Source organism: Halichoerus grypus, chromosome 1 (assembly GCF_964656455.1).
Source record: "Halichoerus grypus chromosome 1, mHalGry1.hap1.1, whole genome shotgun sequence".
Classification (NCBI taxonomy): domain Eukaryota; kingdom Metazoa; phylum Chordata; class Mammalia; order Carnivora; family Phocidae; genus Halichoerus; species Halichoerus grypus.
In genome coordinates, this window is record NC_135712.1 from 48,373,427 (window position 1) to 48,386,788 (window position 13,362).

Genomic DNA, 13,362 nt, shown 5'->3' on the forward strand with positions numbered 1-13,362 from the left:
AAGTCTACACAGTCTTATGTCTTCATAGTCTTAAGATATAGACTTAATTTTACCTTATTTCTACAAATAGGTCAATTTAAAACATTTACTTTTACTGTACCTATACCCTTTTCAAAACTAAAACTGATAAATGCAAGCAGCTTCAGCTTTTTGCCTCACTACATTTTGGCCATTATTCATTCAATATATCTTTTGCTGATAATACTTGAAGAACTGTGTTCAGTTCTGGAACCAGAGAATAATAGTTCTTGCATTAGTGTGCACAGGCTACCAAATGGACTCAAAACAATGTCAAAGGAGAAATGTCTGAATTGGACATGTTTAATCAGAAGAGTGTCTATTCTATTGCCTGGGCCCCATTTTAGCATTGTTTCTTTAACAAATGTAAGAATATTAAAAAACAGGAGTGCCTGGCTGGCTCAGCTGGTGGAATATGTGACTCTTGATCTCAGGGTTATGAGTTTGAGTCCCATTGGGTGTAAAGATTACTTAAAAATCGTAAAAAAAAAAAAAAAGAAAGAAAGAATATTAAGAAACAGAAAGCAAAGTGCTCATATATTTTAAAGATAAAACAGATCTTGGGGTGCCTGGCTGGCTCAGTTGGTAAAGCATGCAACTCCTGATTTTGGGGTCATGAGTTCAAGCCCCCCGTTGGGCCTAGAGCTTACTTAAAAAATAAATAAAAGATAAACTAAGTCTCAAAGACATCACTTGTTTGCAGCTGCCACTTTGGGCTATCTTCAGACCATCTGGAAGGAGGCAGTATAAGTCTTCAGGAAAACCTCCATAGAATGCACTGAAACTCCAAATATTTTGAGTTAAAAATATTGTTTTTTAATCTATAGATTTTAGAATTATCATTAAATAATAAAGAGATAAGTGACATGTCTATGAATAAATAATTCATTCTTCATTCAACAAATACTTACCAAATACCTTCTAGCAAAACAACTGTACTAGCAGAATCTAGAGATTCAGCAACAAACAAGATGGTTGCAGTGCCTGCCTTCATGGAGCTTACATTCCAGAGAAGAACCACCCAATTAATTACTTAATTACAATTGTGATGAGTGATATGAAGTTAAAGTACAGAGACTGCACTTCTTCTAAACTAGGTCAAGGAAGATTTTACCTAAAATATGACCTTTGAGCTGAAGCTAGACACTATCCAAAAGAAACAGGTGGAAAATAAAGAGCAGTCCAAAAAGGGGGACAAAATACAAATGATCTGATATGAGTAAAGCTTGTTGAAGAAAATCAAAGGACTTACCTGGCTCAACTGCTTAGACTGAAGAGGAAATTTGTACAAGATAAGGATGGACAGTTAGGCAGGACCGATGAACTATATTAATGATTTGAGATTTTATGTCAAGAACAATAGAAATTCACTAGTTTTAACAAAAGAATGATGAGCTCACAGCTGCATTATTAAAAGATCACTTTGATGTCTTATGAAGAATGAAATGGAAGCACTAAGGTTAAGCATTATAAAAATGAATTTAGAGAGGTAACAATGACTTTATCAGGGGCAGTTTAGTGGAATGGTGGGAGCAGAAACAGAATACAGTGGGATGAATAAATGGAAAAGGAGGAAAGGGATATAGCAAACGTAGGCAGTTGACATATGACTGAAAGGGGGATACAGAACAAGAGCTCAAGACAAACGTGAGATGCAGGAAAAGTTTTCTTAGTAATTGGTTCATTAGTTAGTTAGCTTAAGCCAGAAGACATCTCTGTAAGTTTAAGTGCCTAGGGAAGAGGTCAACAGAATAGGAGAGGCTGAAGATAAAAAGACAGAATAATTAACACAGTAAATTTCTTAAGAAATGGTAAGAGCTAATATTTTTTTAACATACACTATATACCAGTTACTATGCTAACCATTTTCCAATGATTTACTTCATTTAAACCTCACAACTACTCTGTGAGGTACAATGGTAATTCTTCTGCAATTAAGACCAAGATAGAACGATTAATAACTAAGCCCAAAGTAAAATGGGTGAGTAGTGAAAGTAGGATCCAAAACCATACACTCTCAACTCTACTGCCAGCACTTTTAACTTCTCCACTATGCTAATTTATGATGGAAGAAGAGGCATCCCCATTCCTTCCTCCAGGAAGTAAAAGGAACAAAGATCACCTTTTCAAAGTGATAGGAAAGGTAAAGGAACAAAGGCTTGAGAAGAAAAAGATTTCAAATCATCACTGTGGAGAGGGAGAATACAAGCAGATTAGAGAAACACAGTAGGACTATCTTGCAGTTTAGGCATCCAGTGAGATTAATAACCATGAATTTATAATGCCACAAATATACTCTGTTTTGTGATTTTTTTTCCACCACTGCTCAGCCACCTTTGTGTCAGCCCAATGCAAAAAAAAGATAATTAGGTTCACAGGTGATTATTAACTACAAAAGAGAAAGGCACCTTTATAAGAAATCTGACAGCTACCACCTTAACCAATGATCAAATGTAGAATCATCAACAGGGGGACAAGCAAACCTTATGTATCCTCTGATATGATGCAATAAGCAAATGACATCAGCTATGAAGTATTTTTGCCAAAAATTTAAGGTGAATCTATCTAATCCATGAGGACGAACCCAGATAAATCATAAAAGTCTAGAATATAGGACATTAGACAAGACAACTGGCCTAAACTCTTCAAAAAAGTCAATGTCATGATTTTTAATAAACAAGACAGAAAGGGTTATTCTAAGATTAAGAGCCTAATGAGACTTAATAACCAAAATATATGATGCATACACTTCAATTTGATCCTATATTTTAAAAAGTAATAAAATAGGGGTGCCTGGGTGGCTCCGTCAGTTAAGCATCCGACTCTTGATTTCAGCTCAGGTCATGATCTCAGGGCTGTGAGACTGAGCCCTGCATTGGGATCCACACTGAGAATGGAGCCTGCTTAAGATTCTCTTTCCCTCTCCCTCTACCCTTCCTCCCACCCCTCTCTCTTCTCTCCCTCTCTAAAAAAAATAGTAATAATTTTTTTAAAAAAGTAATAAAAAATATTTTGGGGACATTTAGGAAATTCTGATTAATTCTAGACTCTATATTAGATAACAAAATGAAATTACTATTAAATTTCTTCATAATATACTGTGGTAATATTTAAGAAAATGTCCTTGTTCTTAGGAAATGCAGGTTGAAATTCTACTTTCAAATGTTTCTAGGAAAAATGTATATTTTTATCTCTACATGTGTATATGTGATATGCACTTACATGCATGTATGAAGAGACTAAAAGAAGGCAAGTGTGGATTAAAGTTAACAACTGGGGGGCACCTGGGTGGCTCAGACGGTTAAGTGTCTGCCTTTGGCTCAGGTCATGATCCCGGGGTCCTAGGATCGAGCCCCACATAGGGCTCCCTGCCGAGCAGGGAGCCTTCTTCTCCCTCTCCCTCTGCCTGCCGCTCCCCCTGCTTGTACTCTCTCCCTGTCTAATAAAAAAATTAAAAGTCTTTAAAAAAAAAAAAGTTAACAACTGGGGAATCTAGATGAGGGATGCATAGGAGTGTTTATTATACTCTTGACAAAATAATCCCATGTCTGGAATCCTATGTCAAGAAAAGTATGAAATACAGGGGAAAAATTTATGCACAGAGATATTCATCATGGTATAATTTATAAAAGCAGCAAATGAAAAGCAACCTTCAATGCCAAGAAACAGCAGAATGGTTAATTAAACCAAGGTAAAGCCACTTTAGCAAATGTTACTTATTAGTCTCTTAAAATCTTCTACTTTAAATTTTAAGGTAGCTAGCTATCTCTGTGTTATTTTCTTTTTTCTACTTGTCTTCATTTGTTTTCTTTTTTTTTTTTTTAAGATTTATTTATTTAGGGGTGCCTGGGTGGCTCAGTCGGTGAAGCGTCTGCCTTCGGCTCAGGTCATGATCCCAGTGTCCTGGGATCGAGTCCCGCGCATCAGGCTCCCTGCTCAGAGGGAAGCCTGCTTCTCCCTCTCCCACTCCCCTTGCTTGTGTTTCCTCTCTTGCTGTGTCTCTCTCTGTCAAATAAAAAATATTTATTTGAGAGAAAGAGAGAGAGCGGGAAGGACAGAGGGAAAGGAAGAAAGAATCTCAAGCAGACTCCTGCTGAGCCCAGAGCCCAATGTGGAGCTTGATCTCACCACCCTGAGATCAGGACCTAAGTGAAAACCAAGAGTAGGAAGCATAACAGGTTGTGCCACCCAGGCACCCCTTTATTTCTATTTTCTATACAAAGCAAGCACTATTCATATGAAAAGAAATGTCAACTAATTAACTTTATCTTAAAGAATGGTCAAGAGTTAGGTTTACCTAGCGAAAAACTATCGCTTCACTAGTGAATATGTATTTTTTACATTTAGGAAATTAGACTATTCATTTAAAAGATTTTGCAACAGCGTGGAGGGATGGAGTAACTAGGTAATGGACATTAAGGAGGGCATGTGATATAATGAGCACTGGATCTTATATAAGACTAATGAATCACAGACCCGCACCTCTGAAACCAATCATACATTACATGTTAATTTAAAAAAATAAAATAAAATAAAAATAAAAGATTTTGCAAGAGGGGTGTCTGGGTGGCTCAGTCCATTAAGCGGCTGACTCTTGATTCTGGCTCAGGTCATGATCTCAGGGTGGTGAGACTGAGCCCCGCATCCGGCTCTGCACTGGGAGTAGAGCCTGCTTAAGATTCTCTCTCCCTCTCCTTCTGCCCCTCCCTCCCCGCTTGTGCATGCTCTCGCTCTCTAAAAAAAAAAGTAAATAAATAAATAAAAGCTTTTACAAGGGTACAGCTTAAAATTCTAAGTGATAAAATAAAAATATTTATAAAATCTTAAGGATATATATGGCATACTTTTGGTCTAACAGGAAAACTAGTGAAAATTAGTAATTTGCTAAATTATTTGGAAAATTATCTTAATGGTAATTTTAACAATTTTAAATATGAAAATATCCAATGTTGGAAAAAGCCATTTTTCTATTCACCCAGACCAATTAAGAATTTATGTTGGAGGGGTACCAGGGTGGTTCAGTCGGTTGAGTGACCGACTCTTGGTTTCGGCTCAGGTCAGGATCTCATGGGTCAAGAAATCGAGCCCCTGTGATTCTGAACTCCTTGCTCAATGGGAGTCTGCTTGAGATTTTCTCTTCCCAATCCCTCTGCCCCTCCCTCCACTCACTCTAAAATAGATAAATAAATCTCTCTCTCTCTTAAATAAATAAATCTTTTTTTTAAAAAAAGAATTTATGTTGGAAAATAATAAACCATTGCTCATTTTACTGATTGTTCTAATAATGTGACTCTAAATGAAAAAGACAATTGAGATTCTCTGGGGAAAATATTTATTTCATGTTTATATATTTGGCTTTATTGTATAATTGTAATTTGGCTGACTAGTAACACCCTAAAGCACAAGTCAGAACACTTTTTTAAAAATTAAACATTTTTACCTTAATATTTTCTTTTTTCCCCAAAATATTAAGATAAAAAATGTTTAATTTCTACATTTAAATACCATAAGATTTCTATGGATACTGGAATAGAAATTAAGGGTGAAGGACAACATTCAAATCATACAAAATAAAACCTAAACTTTATATTTTGGAAACCACACTTAAGTAGAAATACTATACAAAAAAAAAGGTAAGAAATTCAGGAGACAGGTTGATTTTATTTTTTTAAGATTTTATTTACTTATTTGTCACACAGAGAGAGAGAGAGAGCACAAGCAGGGGAAGCGGCAGGCAGAGGGAGAAGCAGGCTCCCCACTGAGTAAGGAGCCTGATGTGGGACTCGATCCCAGGACCCTGGGATCATGACCTGAGCTGAAGGCAGACGTTTAACTGATTGAGCCACCCAGGCATCCCAACAGGTTGATTTTAAAGGAGAGAAAAGCAGTTATAACTGCAAAGACACAAGAAAAGTTCTGTGGTAGTTTTCTATTCTGTAGTGGTAGTTACCAAAGTATATTTGCCTTATATAAAATTTTAAATTATAATAAATAATTTATTGTTTTCCTTTTATTTATCTTTTTGGTAGGTGCATTACATTTTGCAGTGTAAATAAAGAATAGAGAACAGCTAAACAGAGAACTCCACCTAACCCAACATTCTATATACCATTCCTGCTAAAGTACTTGCCTAGGCTTTTTAAAAGTATCCAATTATCTACTTTAGGAAATATCCCTCTCTAAGCTCTCAACCATTATACTACTATTAATTTACAGTTGACCTTTGAACAACATGGGTTTGAATTGTGCAGGTCTACTTATATAAAGACTTTTTTGGATGAATACAGTACAGTACTCTAATTGTATTTTTCCTTTCCTTATGATTTAACAACATTGTCTTTTCTCAAGCTTACTTTAAGAATACAGTATATAATACATAGATCATACAAAATATATGTTAACTGTTTATGTTTTTGGTCAACAATTGGCTAATAGTAGTTCAGTTTTTGGAGTTGGAAGTTAAATGCAGGTTTTCTACTGAGCAAAGGGGTTGGCACCACTAAACCCCACGTTGTTCAAGGATCCAATCTAATTTCATTTACAAGGGAAATAATTACTGATCTATGCATTCAGAGTCTAAAAAATATTACTCCTAGAAATAAAAAAAAACACTATATTTTTTCTAGAGTACTATTTTATACATTTGAAAACCTCTAATTATAGGAAAATTCAGCATAACTACAGCAGAAAAAATCAATTATTTTTGCCTATGAACAAAACACATATTCTAGGTTTTCTTAAAAAGTACAAATTTTGGGGGGCACCTGGGTGCCTCAGTCACTTAAGCACCTGACAACAGCTCAGGTCATGATCTCAGGGTCCTGGGATCAAGTCCCTGAGCCTCTCTCTCTCTCTCTCTCTCTCTCTCTGCCCCTCCCGTCCACTCCTGCTCTCTCTCTCTAATAAATAAATAAAATCTTTTTTAAAAAATTTCAAAAATTTTAATTATGATTTTTAACAAAAGCAGTTTACTCAATGAATATATAAATATGAGTTAACTATATAACTTGGCTAAAAAAAAATGAGAAATCAGAAAAAACAATCATTTCTCAAAACTTGGAGTCCTCTATTTTTTGGTTCTGGAAACTAGCCAGAATAAAAGCAGTGTTTTAATTTCTTTTTTCATAATTTGAGAGCATTTCTTGTCCTTCAAAAACAATGGGTGTAGGATATCAGAATATGCCACCCCAAAATGTGTCACTTTGGCACAAGGACTGTTTTGAACTGAAGACAACTGAGAAACAGCAAATGCCAAAAAAAAAATCTTTGTCCACGCACCACTTGCCTAAATGCTATTCATCACTAGAAATTCTTAGGAGCTCAGAGATGGAATCTACATAACAAGCCTAAACTTTATTTTCCATTAGTTTCCTCCATATATTTACTTTCCCATAGTTTGCCATCGTTGGAAGTCTCAAAACTTTTTCCTTTGTCTTGTCACTTCTCTAGAAATCTATTATTCACTGTTAGACACTACATAAGCCCAAGTTGTATCTACCCCTTTGAGTTATTCATCACAGAATATCTACCTCATAGATGCACATTGCATGTGTTAGTAAACTCTGTTTTTGTCTAATAAATCTGTATTTTGTCAGTCTAACTTGCAGGGCCTCAGCCAGAGAACTGAGAAGGGCAGAGGAAAAAGGTTTTTTCTCTACATGGACAACATATTTGAACACCTCACAAGAAAAAGACGTATGAGGAAGGTATGTGCTATGGTGAGCGCTGTGAATTGTGTAAGACTGATGAATCACAGAGCTGTACCCCTGAAACAAATAATACATCATATGTTAATAAAAAAAATAAAAAGAAGAGAAAAGAAAAAGACATATTAATGGCCAACATGCATATGAAAAGATGCTCAGTATTATTTATCTTATCTTTCTGAGCTTAGAAAACCGGGGAAGAGAGCAAAAAATTTCTATAGACAGTTGGAGAAGATACAAAAGGCCAATAAGTATAAGAAAATATGCTCAATATTGTTATTCACCAAGCAAAAGTGATTAAAACCACAATAAGATACCACTGCACACCTATAACAAGGGAGAGGCTGAATTTTCCTATAATTCCCACTGGTGGGAATATAAAATGGACGATCACTTTCGGAAAACAGTTGGCAGTTTCTTACAAAATTAAAAATGCACTTTCAATGACTCAGCAATCCAGCTCCTAGGTATTTACCCCAAAGAAATGAAAACATACCCACACAGGCATTTGTAAATGAATATTCACAGCAGCTTTATTCATAGTAGGAAAAAACTGGAAACAATCCAAATGTCCACCAAGAGCTGAATGGATCTGAAAGGGCTAAAAACATGTCACCCCTAAAATATGCCACATTGGCATATAATTTTGAACTGAAGCCACTTGAGAAATAGCAAGTGCAGGAAAGGCTCTTTGACCTCCCCTTTCTACCTGAAGGCAGGTCCTAAAATTTCCCATGAGAAAGGTGCCTTTTCTATACCAGGAAGACATTCTTATCACTGCAGACTGAGAGTAGACACCAAAATGGATCTGTACAAACAAACCTACTAAAATAACCCTTATCTTCCATTAGTTTCCCCCATATACTTCTCGTCGCTTTCCCACAATTTGTGCACCTAGAAACACAAACCCTTTTCTTTTGTCTTGTCACTTCACAAATTTATTGTTCTTTGTTAAAAAGATATATAGGATGTCAGTCCTAACCATGTCTTTAGGTCTTCATATTTCCTAAGAGCTTCCATGTGCACTTTTAAAAACTCAAATAATATTTGTATGTTCTTTTCCTGTTGATCTGTCTTACCAGCTTAATTCAAAAGCCCAGCCAAAGAACCTAAGAGGGTAATATAGACAAATCTCCAAAACATGTTCAGTGAAAAAAAACAGACATTGGGGTGCCTGGCTGGCTCAGTCAGTAGAGCATGCCACTCTTGATCTAAGGATTGTAAATTCAAGCCCCATGTTGGGTGTAGAGATTACTTAAAAATAAAATATTAAAAAAAAAAACTGATACAAACGAATATACATACTTTGTTTTCATATATTCCCAACTCTAGAAAGACAAACCTAATCTATAGTGACAGCAGATCAGTAACTAGGATTGGAGGTGGGTGGGCTTGGGGAATAAGTGGGAAAGGGCACATGGAAAGTCTCTGGGGAAGTAGGTATGTTCACAGATTGTGGTGGTAGTGCTAACATGGGTATAAAAATGTGTTAAAATTCATCAAAACAGGGGCGCTCAGGTGGTGCAGTCGGTTAAGCATGACTCTTGGTTTCCGCTCAGGTCATGATCTTAGGGTTGTGAGATAGAGCCCCGAGTGGGGCTCCATGCTCAGCGCAGTCTGCTTGGGATTCTCTCTTCCTCTTCCCCTGCCCCTCCAACACCGCCCCCCCCACCACATGCATTCTCTCTAAATAAATAAATAAATCTTTTTCTTGAAATTTCATCAAAATATACACATAAGATGTGTGTACTTTATTAGATATAAAATATACATCAATAAAGGTGATCAAAAGTCATTAAGAGGGGCGCCTGGATGGCTCGGTCGGTTAAATGTCTGCCTTCAGCTGGGGTCGTGATTCTCAGGGTCCTGGGAACAAGCCCTGAGTCGGACTCCCTGCTCGGCAGGTGGGAGGGGTGGTCTGCTTCTCCCTCTGAGCCCTCTGCCTCTGCCTCCTCTCCCCTGCTCATGCTCTGCCTCTGTCTCTCTCTCTCTCAAATAAATAAAATCGTAAAAGAAAAAATAAGTCATTAAGAATATGCAAATTTATATTGCTTTAGAAAATGAGTCTACCTATTTCGTTTTCCTTATCAAAACCCAAATTAAATGAACTAAATAAGTAACATTTTTATTAATTTATACATGTATACTTTGCAAAATTTGGATTGAAAAATTCATTAGAATAAGTTCAAGGGCTCTAAAAGATCATCATCACTACAGTATGCCTTGGATGCCACCTTTCCAGTACGTGAATTTGTTACCTGGCAATTGGCCAAGTGCCTTAGCAAGCATCTTTTGAATAAGAAAGGTACTTAAGCTGATTCTTTGAAATTAAAACACCAGTCCAAATGGCCAACAGACACATGAAAAAGTGCTCAACATCACTCGGCATCAGGGAAATCCAAATCAAAACCTCAATGAGATACCACCTCACACCAGTCAGAATGGCTAAAATTAACAAGTCAGGAAACGACAGATGTTGGCGGGGATGCGGAGAAAGGGGAACCCTCCTACACTGTTGGTGGGAATGCAAGCTGGTGCAGGCACTCTGGAAAACAGTATGGAGGTTCCTCAAAAAGTTGAAAATAGAGCTACCATATGATCCAGCAATTGCACTACTGGGTATTGACCCCAAAGATACAAATGTAGGGATCCGAAGGGGTACATGCACCCCAATGTTTATAGCAGCAATGTCCACAATAGCCAAACTATGGAAAGAGCCAAGATGTCCATCGACAGATGGATAAAGAAGATGTGGTATATATATACAATGGAATATTATGCAGCCATCAATAGGAATGAGATCTTGCCATTTGCAACGACGTGGATGGAACTGGAGGGTATTATGCTGAGCAAAATAAGTCAAACAGAGAAAGACATGTATCATATGACCTCACTGATATGAGGAATTCTTAATCTCAGGAAACAAACTGAGGGTTGCCAGAGTGGGGGGTGGGGTGGGAGGGATGGGGTGACTGGGTGATAGACACTGGGGAGGGTATGTGCTCTGGTAAGCACTGTGAATTGTGCAAGACTGTTGAATCTCAGATCTGTACCTCTGAAACAAATAATGCAATATATGTTAAGAAAAAAAAAAGAAGAAGATAGCAGGAGGGGAAGAATGAAGGGGGCGAAATCGGAGGGGGAGACGAACCATGAGAGATGATGGACTCTGAAAAACAAACTGAGGGTTCTAGAGGGGTGGAGGGTGGGAGGATGGGTTAGCCTGGTGATGGGTATTAAAGAGGGCACGTTCTGCATGGAGCACTGGGTGTTACGCACAAACAATGAATCATGGAACACTACATCTAAAACTAATGATGTAATATATGGTGATTAACATAACAATAAAAAATTAAAAAAAAAAACACCAGTACTTAACACACATATAGGACTACACTGATTTGGACTTTGAGGAAACCACAGTTGACAGAATAATTTTAATCTATAATCCAGATAGTTAACACAATGAATTGCATGCCTCTGCCACATTCCCCTTTCTTACTCTTAGTCCATTCCAGGTCCTTTAACAAAAAAACCATTGACTGGGTGGCTTAACAACAAACAAGTATTTCTCACAGTTCTGGAGGCTGGGGAATCTAAGATCAAGGCACTGGCAGATTCAATCTGTGGTAAAAGCGTCCTGGTTCCCAGATGGCCACCTTTTCACTGTATCTTGGTAGAAGGGATGAGAGAACTCCTGGGGGTCTCTTTTAAAAGGGTACTAATCCTATTCGTGAGGGCTCCACCCTCATCACCCAATTACCTCCCAAAGGCTTCCCATCTCCTAACACATTACATTAGAGATTAGGATTTTAACATAGATTTTGGGGGGATACAAACATTCGATCCGTAACATATACTTAATGTCAGCCATACTTTAAGTTTCTTTAATCACCTATTGATGATAAATCTTTTTTCCCTGAGGCTGCTCTTAGTAAACATTTCCATCTTATTTCACTTGCATCCAGCACCAGCTTCACAGACATGCAACCTGCACAGCATAGACCCCACGCTTGTTCTAAATGTCTCCCATTGCTATCTTGAAATTCTTGATAATTTTATCTTTGAACCTGTATTTTGTAAGTGAAAGTCACAAAACAATAGTGCATGCACATGAGCAGAGAAAATATTCATCATATGCATGTCCAACCATTCCTGGCTGCTCCATTCACATATAATATTTGAGATGTCCATGAGCAAAAAATTCTGGTGGATTCACCATATGTGGGAGTTCCATGAGATTCAAAGTGAGAAAAAGGCAAGCAGAGGCACTAAAAGTCCTGAGAGGCCACATTTTTTTCATTCAAACAAGTAAATGACTCCAGGAGAAAAAGGAATAAAAAAAAAAGAATCGCATCTAAGAAACACAAATGACTAAGGTGCCCTATTGTATCCTTTCTTACTTGTGTTACTTCCCTATATTAGCCAACCACTTATACTGAAAATGGTGATACAACAGGAAAATGAATGATAGGGCAACTCTTAGTTCCTTTTTTACTTTCATTCATTCTTTTTTTTAATTAATTTTTTATTGTTATGTTAATCACCATACATTACATTACATTACAAAGATGTATCATTAGTTTTAGATGTAGTGTTCCATGATTCATTGTTTGTGCATAACACCCAGTGCTCCATGCAGAACGTGCCCTCTTTAATACCCATCACCAGGCTAACCCATCCTCCCACACCCCTCCCCTCTAGAACCCTCAGTTTGTTTTTCAGAGTCCATCGTCTCTCATGGTTCGTCTCCCCCTCCGATTTCGCCCCCTTCATTCTTCCCCTCCTGCTATCTTCTTCTTCTTTTTTTTTTTCTTAACATATATTGCATTATTTGTTTCAGAGGTACAGATCTGAGATTCAACAGTCTTGCACAATTCACAGTGCCTACCAGAGCACATACCCTCCCCAGTGTCTATCACCCAGTCACCCCATCCCTCCCACCCTACCCCCCACTCCAGCAACCCTCAGTTTGTTTCCTGAGATTAAGAATTCCTCATATCAGTGAGGTCATATGATACATGTCTTTCTCTGTTTGACTTATTTCGCTCAGCAGAATACCCTCCAGTTCCATCCACGTCGTTGCAAATGGCAAGATCTCATTCCTTTTGATGGCTGCATAATATTCCATTGTAGAAGATGTGGTATATACATACAATGGAATATTATGCAGTCATTCATTCTTTATACAGCATTATGCCAAAGACAAAGTTTTGGTAGAATGTAGATGTATCAAAAAGTGATATAAAAGCTGTTAAGTTTAGTTTTGTGCAGCATTTCCACTCTTCTGGTAAGAACAAAATATGTATATAAATAAACTGTGAAATATAAATTGTATAATTTCAGTAATTGTGCATACTGGTTCAATGCTCATATCTGCATTTAAAAAGAGTTAAACAGTATAAAGGTGAACAGTAAAATTCATCCTAATAATTTAAATTTTTTCTTTTTCTTTAGTTAGAACAACATATAGATATAAATAAAAGACACTATAGGAAGTTGAGAAAGAGACAACAAAAGAAAGGAAAATATTTTATAGTTTTAGCACTGTGATATAACAGGAAATATACATTTGGTCTTTTTTCTCTGGTAAATACATCAAGGTGCAGGGAGGGTGACATACCTAAAGAGGTCATGG

The 13,362-nt window shown here is 37.1% G+C and overlaps 1 protein-coding gene across 6 annotated transcripts in view; it reads right to left on the reverse strand.

Moving 5' to 3' along the window:
• SENP7 (SUMO specific peptidase 7) overlaps window positions 1-13,362 on the reverse strand; it is a 137,724-nt gene that overhangs the window by 65,463 nt on the left and 58,899 nt on the right. The gene's annotated exons all lie outside the window — the stretch shown is intronic.